Source organism: Triticum aestivum, chromosome 2D (assembly GCF_018294505.1).
Source record: "Triticum aestivum cultivar Chinese Spring chromosome 2D, IWGSC CS RefSeq v2.1, whole genome shotgun sequence".
Classification (NCBI taxonomy): Eukaryota; Viridiplantae; Streptophyta; class Magnoliopsida; order Poales; family Poaceae; genus Triticum; species Triticum aestivum.
In genome coordinates this window covers 62,700,001-62,709,960 of record NC_057799.1, presented here as the reverse complement: position 1 = coordinate 62,709,960, position 9,960 = coordinate 62,700,001, and positions in this window count along the sequence as shown.

Genomic DNA, 9,960 nt, shown 5'->3' with positions numbered 1-9,960 from the left:
GTGAACCATGCCTCATGGGCAAGATGATTGAAACTCCGTTCTCTGAAACCGATGAGTGTTGAGGCTCGTGGCGGGTATCGTTATTTTCTAACCTTCACAGATGATTTGAGCAGATATGGGTATATCTACTTGATGAAACACAAGTCTGAAACATTTGAAAAGTTCAAAGAATTTCAGAGTGAAGTGGAGAATCATCGTAACAAGAAAATAAAGTTTCTACGATCTGATCGCGGAGGTGAATATTTGAGTTACGAGTTTGGCCTTCATTTAAAATAATGTGGAATAGTTTCACAACTCACGCCACCTAAAACACCACAGTGTAATGGTGTGTCCGAACATCGTAACCGTACTTTACACTAGTAGAAAACAGGGCTTTGGTTCGGCCAGAAAAGAGCATTAATCCCGGTTGCATTACGAACCGGGACTAATGTGAGCATTAGTCCCGGTTCGAGCGGCTAGGGCACCGTACAGGCATTAGTCCTGGTTCAAATGGGGCCTTTAGTCCCGGTTGGTGCCACGAACCGGGACTAAAGGGTGCGATGCCCATTAGTACCGGTTCGTGGCACCAACCGGTACTAAAGGCTAGACCTTTATCCCGGTTCGAGCCACCAACCGGTACTAATGGGGTTTGAGGCATTAGTACCGGTTCATGGCACGAACCGGTACTAAAGGTCCCATTTTCAAACTCTACCCCCCCCCCCCCCGTGGATCGCCTTTTCAGTTTTGTAAAAAGCAAAAGAAAATGATAAAAACTTCAAAAACTAAAATCCTTTCAGATGTAGTTATGTTACCACATGTACTAGTTAGGAAAATTTAAAAACTTAAATTTGGACATGTTTTGCATACGATGTCAGAAAAAAACGTATAATATATCAAAATGTTCAGCACGAAAATCTGCATCCGATTTTGACGGCCTATGGCCTGTTTGCGAATTTTTAGAATCCTCAAATTCTAAAAGGAAAAAAGTTATGTTCAAATTTCTGTTTTTTTTTTGAATTTTTGTTAAATCTGGTCAAAATATGGTCAAACTACTTATTCAAGAAGTATTAGTGTTACTAAATAGTTATTCAAGAATATTAGTGTTACTAAATAATTATTTCAGTTTTTTTGAATTTTGGTCAAATTTGGTCAAACTGTGGTCAAACTGTGGTCAAACAATGGTCAAACTAATTATTCAAGAAATATTAGTGGTGCGATCTATGACATCTCTTACCGATTTACCACTATCGTTTTGGGGTTATGCATTAGAGACAGCTGCATTCACGTTACATAGGACACCATCTAAATCCGTTGAGACGACGCCGTATGAACTATGGTTTGGCAAAAAACCCAAGCTGTCGTTTCTTAAAGTTTGGGGTTGCCATGCTTGTGTGAAAAAGCTTCAGCCTGATAAGCTCGAACCCAAATCGGAAAAGTGTGCCTTCATAGGATACCCAAAAGAAACTATTGGGTACATCTTCTATCACAGATCCGAATGCAGGATCTTTGTTGCTAAGAATGGATCCTTTCTAGAGAAGGAGTTTCTTTCGAAAGAAGTGAGTGGGAGGAAAGTAGAACTTGATGAGGTAATTGTACCTTCTCTTGAATTGGAAAGTAGCTCATCACAAAAAACTATTCCCGTGATGCCTACACCAACTAGAGAGGAAACTAATGATGATGATCAAGAAACTTCAGTTAAAGTTACTACCGAACCTCGTAGGTCAGCCAGAGGACGTTCCGCACCAGAGTGGTATGGTAATCCTATTCTGGAGGTAATGTTACTAGACCATGACGAACCTACGAACTATGAAGAAGCTGCGATGAGCCTAGATTCCGATAAATGGCTTGAGGCCATGAAATCTGAGATAGGATCCATATATAAGAACAAAGTGTGGACTTTGGTGGACTTGCCCAATGATCGGCAAGCCATTGAGAATAATTGGATCTTCAAGAGGAAGATGGACTTTGATGGTAGTGCTACTATCTACAAAGCTCGAATTGTCGCAAAAGTTTTTCGACAAGTTCAAGGTGTTGACTACGATGAGATTTTCTCACTCGTATCGATGCTTAAGTCTGTCCAAATCATGTTAGCAATTGCCGCATTTTATGAAATCTGGCAAATGGATATCAAAACTGCATTCCCTAATGGATTTATTAAAGAAGAGTTGTATATGATGCAACCAGAAGGTTTTGTCAATCCTAAAGGTGCTAACAAAATGGGCAAGCTCCAGCGATCCATCTATGGACTGGTGCAAGAATCTCAGAGTTGGAATATACGCTTTGATGAGTTGATCAAAGCATATAGTTTTATACAGACTTGCGGTGAAGCATGTATTTACAAGAAAGTGAGTGGGAGCACTACAACCTTTCTGATAAGTATATGTGAATGACATATTGTTGATCAGAAATGATGTAGAATTTTCTAGAAAGCATAAAGGAGTGTTTGAAAGTTGTTTCTCAAAGAAAGACCTCGGTGAAGCTGCTTACATATTGGGCATCAAGATCTATAGAGATAGATCAAGACGCTTGATAAGACTTTCGATGAGTACATACCTTGATAAGATTTTGAAGGAGTTCAAAATGGATCAGTCAAAGAAGGAGTTCTTGCCTAAGTTGTAAGGTATGAAGTTGAGTAAGACTCAAAACCGACCACGGCAGAAGATAGAGAGAGAATGAAAGTCATTCCCTATGCCTCAGCCATATGTTCTATAAAGTATGCCATGCTGTATACCAGGACTATTGTGTACCCTACCATGAGTTTGGCAAGGGGGTACAATAGTGATCCAGGAGTAGATCACTGGACAACGGTCAAAATTATCCTTGGGTACCTAAAAAGGACTAAGGCAATGTTTCTCGGTTATGGAGGTGACAAAGAGTTCGTCATAAAGGGTTACGTCGATGCAAGCTTTGACACTAATCTAGATGACTCTAAGTCTCAATCTAGGATACGTATTGAACGTGGGAGCAATTAGCTAGAGTAGCTCCATGTAGAGCATTGTACATAGAAATTTGCAAAATACATACGGATCTGAATGTGGCAGACCCATTGACTAAACTTCTCTCACAAGCAAAACATGATCACACCTTAGTACTCTTTGGGTGTTAATCACATAGCGATGTGAACTTGATTATTGACTCTAGTAAACCCTTTGGTGATGTGAACTATGGGTGTTAATCACATAAAGATGTGAACTATTGGTGTTAAATCACATGGCGATGTGAACTAGATTATTGACTCTAGTGCAAGTGGGAGACTGAAGGAAATATGCCCTAGAGGCAATAATAAAGTTGTTTTTTTATATTTCCTTATATCATGATAAATGTTTATTATTCATGCTAGAATTGTATTAACCGGAAACTTGATACATGTGTGGATACATAGACGAAACACCGTGTCCCTAGTAAGCCTCTACTAGACTAGCTCGTTAATCAAAGATGGTTAAGTTTCCTAACCATAGACATGTGTTGTCATTTGATGAACGGGATCACATCATTAAGAGAATGATGTGATGGACAAGACCCATCCGTTAGCTTAGCATTATCTTTGTTCAGTTTTATTGCTATTGCTTTCTTCATGTCAAATACATATTCCTTCGACTATGAGATTGTGCAACTCCCGGATACCGGAGGAATACCTTGTGTGCTATCAAACGTCACAATATAACTGGGTGATTATAAAGATGCTCTACGGGTATCTCCGAAGGTGTTTGTTGGGTTGGCATAGATCAATATTAAGATTTGTCACTCCAAGTTTCGGAGAGGTATCTCTAGGCCCTCTCGGTAATACACATCATAAGAAGCCTTGCAAGCAAAGTGACTAATGAGTTAGTTGTAGGATGATGTATTACGGAACGAGTAAAGAGACTTGCCGGTAACGAGATTGAACTAGGTATGAAGATACCGACGATCGAATCTCGGGCAAGTAACATACCGATGACAAAGGGAATAACGTATGTTGTCATTGCGGTACGACCGATAAAGATCTTCGTAGAGTATGTAGGAACCAATATGAGCATCTAGGTTCCGCTGTTGGTTATTGACCGGAGAGGTGTCTCGGTCATGTCTACATAGTTCTCGAACCCGTAGGTCTGCACGCTTAACGTTCGATGACAGTTTTGTATTATATGAGTTATGTGATTTGGTGACCAAATGTTGTTCGGAGTCCCAGATGAGATCACGGACATGACGAGGAGTCTCGAAATGGTCGAGAGGTAAAGATTGATATATAGGACGGTGGTATTCGGACACCGGAAGTGTTCCGGGGGTTCCAGGTATCCCCCTGGCAACTACATGGGCCTAATGGGCCAAGAGTGGGACAGACCAGCCCCTAAGGGGCTGGTGCGCCCCATTTAGGCCGTAGGGGGTAGAGGAAAGAGGAGAAGAGAGAAAGGAAGGGGAGGGATTCGGCCTCCCCCTTCCGTCTCTCCCCCTCCTCCTTCCTTCCCCCTCCGGGAGATATGGTAAGGGGGGGGGGGGGGGGGGGCGAATAGGATTATGGCCCCAAGTAGGATTCCTCCTACTTGGGCGCCCCTTTGGCTGCTGCCTCTCCGTCCCACCTATATATATGAGGGCAGGGCACCGCTCGAACACACAACAACATCTGTTAGCCGTGTGCGACGCCTCCCTTCATAGTTTACGCCTCCGGTCATATTCACGTAGTGCTTAGGCGAAGCCCTGCGTGGATCACTTCACCATCACCGTCACCACGCCGTCGTGCTGACGGAACTCTCCCTCGACACTTTGTTGGATCAAGAGTTCGAGGGACGTCATCGAGCTGAACGTGTGCAGAACTTGGGGGTGCCGTACGTTCGGTACTTGATCAGTCAGAGCTAGAAGAAGTTCGACTACATCAACCGCGTTGTCAAACGCTTCCGCTTTCGGTCTACGAGGGTACGTGGACACACTCTTTCCCCCTCGTTGATATGCATCCCCTAGATAGATCTTGCGTGAGCGTAGGAATTTTTTGAGATTGCATGCTACGTTTCCCAACACATTCCTTCTAAGGAAACTTATTTATTGCCAAAATTCCACTAATACATGCTTACTATTGCATATTAGAAAAGAGCACAATTTCTGTGCCAATTGTATGTAAAGAAATTCATTGTTTGTTTTGATTTTTTTAAATGGTAATATGAATGCCACTAATTCATTTTTTCTTATACACCTTTGCTATTTTGATTTTTCTTTCTATTCCATTTATTTGCTCAAAAAGAAGTCGCTCAAAAAAAAGTTGCTCAAAAAAAATCTGCGGCAAAAATGTATGTGCGCATCCAGGGAATCGAACTCTGGTCAATACCATGGGAGGGTACTATGATAGCACTACACCAGATACGCCCACATATTTATGCGAAGTTAGTTTCATATTTGTAGGGGATTTATAATTCTGGTAGTACCGAAGACTCGTACGAATATTATACGTATACGAAATAAGAATGTGCAGTGTCCTCCGATTTTTCTTCCACCGAGGCCTTTGCGGTTTTCACACAGCAGTATGCTGATCGGAGTGTTTTTCGTTGTCCCTCCAACTCAGGCTTAATCTAATTTTGTATATTTTTTAGGGAGTACAACTTTGTACTTCTTTTAAGGAGTACAACTTTGTACTAGACAGATTTTGGGATGTAGGGAGTATAATCATGTACGAGGGATAAAGGATAGTAAAGTAACATAAAAAAGCACTCCTTCAAAATATTATTCTAGTCCCGAGCTCAGTGACGTCAGATTTTTCAGAGCCCCCAACAAATGACCTCTCCATCGTCCGATCACCTAGGTTGTTGCCACGTCAGCGTCTTGGACTCGTTCGCGCGGGCACCAAATCTAGCGAACGAACCCGGCTTCCTCTTCCCTCATCCCCTAACTCTCGCCCCCACACACTCATTCCCCCTTCCCCAGTTATTCTCCCCGTCGAAAACTAGTGTTGTGGCTGCAGCCGCAGATCTCGATGATTCCCGTCATTTCTCCATGTGTGTGGTGCGGGTGGAGGTGGGCTGTGCTCGGAGAGACGGTAGTTGCGGGGGCTGCATGTTTGTCGTTGTTGTCAGGGAATGTGTGTTCGTCGTGGTCGGCAGGGCTGCAAAGCGATGGTCGGTAGGGGCGCGGTGGTGTTGTCCGGTGCCTAGGCCTCGTGACCTCCTCGGTGTATTCTCTCGCACGCGCAGCCGCCACGGGCATGGTCATCCCCGGGTCACCACCGAGGAGGCACCGAGGAAGTGGCCATGACGGTTCCCGTCTTTCTCTCCGTTGACGCCTGCAGGTGCCGCTAACCACGGCGTTAGGAGAGGATGGAGGAGGAGCTGGTGTTGCGATGGCTGGCCATGGCGGAGAAGGCAGGGCTCACCTGCGACGAGGCGGCTGACAATGACATGTACCTAGGGTAGGGTCCTAGACCTGATCTGGATATCCTACCCAAGGACACTACGCGAAGAATCCAAGACCTTTAAAGTTAGAAAGGGGATACCGACTGGAATGACATAGTGACTCACTCGACAAAAGATCCACTCGGTAAGTCCACCCCCACTCGACAGCCGTCATTCACTCGGAGTACATGGTTTCACTTGAAGAATAGAAGACCTAGAGCCACCCCAGGATGGCAACGGTCAGGCGATCAATCCATCGCTATAAGGACCATTAATTACGGGTGTTACCAGTAACGTTCTCATCTTTATCCTCTCATTGAACCCTTGCGTAACTGAGGGCTACGAGGGGCCAGTGGACTCTATATAAGCCGCCCCTCTCCTCCTGCACAAGGGTTCACACCCCCTGTAACTCAACACTCCAAACAAAGAAAGCTCCTGCAGCACCGCGACGTAGGGCTATTACCTCCTCCGAGAGGGGCCTGAACTCGTAAATCAGAGTGTAAAATCTCGCCGTAGCTAGGCTCTGTCCTCTCCTACGTACCCCTACCTCTACTGTCGGATCCGTTCCCACAATAGTTGGCGCCCACCTTGGAGCAGGCGTCTAGGCAACTTCCGACGACGTTGCGTTCTTCGAACTCCTTCGCCATGGTTTCCGGCGGCGGACTGTCTCTGGGTCGCGAGATCCATCTTGGCGCACTCAGTTTCATTGCTGACGATTTGGCCTGGCTCCAGGAAGCCCCCCTCGACGTCAAGGCGCTCCCTATTCGCGGGGCGACGCACTTCCGTGCGAGTGCCTGCGACGTTCTCTTGCGGCAGCCGTTAATACGTCTCCAACGTATCTATAATTTTTTATTGTTCCAGGCTATATTATATTCTGTTTTGGATGTTATTGGGCTTTATTATACACTTTTATATTATTTTTGGGACTAACCTATTAACCGGAGGCCCAACCCAGAATTGCTGTTTTTTTGCCTATTTCAGTGTCTTGCAGAAAAAGAATATCAAACGGAGTCCAAACGGAATGAAACCTTCGAGAACGTGATTTTCGGAACAAACATGATCCAGAGGACTTGGACCCTATGTCAAGACATCAACCAGGAGGGCACGAGGTATGGGGACACGCCTACCCCACTGGGCGCGCCCTCCACCCTCGTGGGCCCCATGTTGCTTCACCGACGTACTTCTTCCTCCTATATATACCTACGTACCCCCAAACTACCAGATACGGAGCCAAAAACCTAATTCCACCGCCGCAACTTTCTGTACCCATGAGATCCCATCTTGGGGCCTTTTCCGGAACTCCGCCGGAGGGGGCATCGATCACGGAGGGCTTCTACATCAACACCATAGCCTCTCCGATGATGTGTGAGTAGTTTACCACAGACCTTCGGGTCCATAGTTATTAGCTAGATGGCTTCTTCTCTCTTTTTGGATCTCAATACAATGTTCTCCCCCTCTCTTGTGGAGATCTATTCGATGTAATCTTCTTTTGCGGTGTGTTTGTTGAGACCGATGAATTGTGGGTTTATGATCAAGATTATCTATGAACAATATTTGAATCTTCTCTGAATTCTTTTATGTATGATTGGTTATCTTTGCAAGTCTCTTCGAATTATCAGTTTGGTTTGGCCTACTAGATTGATCTTTCTTGCAATGGGAGAAGTGCTTAGCTTTGAGTTCAATCTTGCGGTGTCCTTTCCCAGTGACAGTAGGGGCAGCAAGGCACGTATCGTATTGTTGCCATCGAGGATAATAAGATGGGGTTTATATCATATTGCATGAATTTATCCCTCTACATCATGTCATCTTGCTTAAAGCGTTACTCTGTGCTTATGAACTTAATACTCTAGATGCATGCTGGATAGCAGTCGATGTGTGGAGTAATAGTAGTAGATGCAGGCAGGAGTCGGTCTACTTGTCTCGGACGTGATGCCTATATACATGATCATATCTAGATATTCTCATAACTATGCTCAATTCTGTCAATTGCTCAACAGTAATTTGTTCACCCACCGTAATACTTATGCTCTCGAGAGAAGCCACTAGTGAAACCTATGGCCCCCAGGTCTATTTTCCATCATATTAATCTTCCAACACTTAGCTATTTTCATTGCCTTTTATTTTACTTTGCATCTTTACCATAAAAATACCAAAAATATTATCTTATCATATCTTTCAGATCTCACTCTCGTAAGTGACCGTGAAGGGATTGACAACCCCATTATTGCGTTGGTTGCGAGGATTTATTTGTTTTTGTAGGTACGAGGGACTCGTCCGTGGCCTCCTACTGGACTGATACCTTGGTTCTCAAAAACTGAGAGAAATACTTACGCTACTTTGCTGCATCACCCTTTCCTCTTCTAGGGAAAACCAACGCAGTGCTCAAGAGGTAGCAAGAAGGATTTCTGGCGCCGTTGCTGGGGAGGCTTACGCAAGGTCAAGTCAAGATTTGGACTCACGACAATGAGCCATTTCTGGCGCCGTTGCTGGGGAGTCTACGCAAAAGTCAACATACCAAGTACCCATCACAAACCCTTATCTCCCGCATTACATTATTTGCCATTTGCCTCTCGTTTTCCTCTCCCCCACTTCACCCTTGCCATTTTATTCGCCCTCCTTCCGTTCGATCTTGTGTTACCATGTGCCTTCTTTTTGCTTGCATCTTCGCTTGCTAAAAGTTTATGGATCCTCATCCCCTTGCTAATCTCTTTAAGAGATCCAATTATGATGAACCAATTGCTAGTGAGTTTTGTGCACTAGATTATCTTTATGAAGTTTTGCTTGAAATTTGTGAATCTGAAAATTGTGATGAAGTACTTTATGAAGAAATTCACGATAGCTCCTTGAATAAAAAGCATGATTGCAATGATTTTACTATAAATTCTCTTGCTGTCAATTGTGCTAATAATATGCAAAACCCTAATCTTGGGGATGCTAGTTTTGCTATGTCTACTACTTGTTGCAATGATCATGATTGGGGTGATTCTTCTTTTGATCTTGAAAATGTATTTAAGCCCCATGATGAATATGAGATTGATAATAATTTTTGCAATAATATTGAAAGTGGATTTGGAAGAGTGTCAACTTTAGATCCCACATATTTGGAGAATGTTCAATCTTATGGTATTTTTGATAAAAGTGGGTTTGGAGAGGTCATGACTTTAGTTAATGTTAATCCCACTATTTTGGAAGAGTGTCAACTTTGCATGCATGTGGATCGTGTTGAAAATATTTATTGTGATATCTATTTTGTTGAATTTTCTTATGATCCCACATGTAATTATTATGAGAGAGGAAAATATGGTTGTAGAAATTTTCATGATAATAAATTACCTCTCGTTATGTTGAGATTGCTATTGTTTCTTTCCACTTCCTTGCATATGCTAGTTTTTGGTTGCTATGACAATTTGTTTGCCTATAAGATGCCTATGCATAGGAAGTATGTTAGACTTAGATGTGTTTGTCATGTGTTTCATGAAGCTCTCTTTGTGCTTCAATTCTTGTCTTTCATGTGAGCATCGTTGAAATCTTATGCCTAGCTAGGGGCGTTGAACGATAGCGCTTGTTGGGAGGCAACCCAAATTTTAATTTTCGTGTTTTGCTTTTTGATTCTGTTTAGGAATAAATA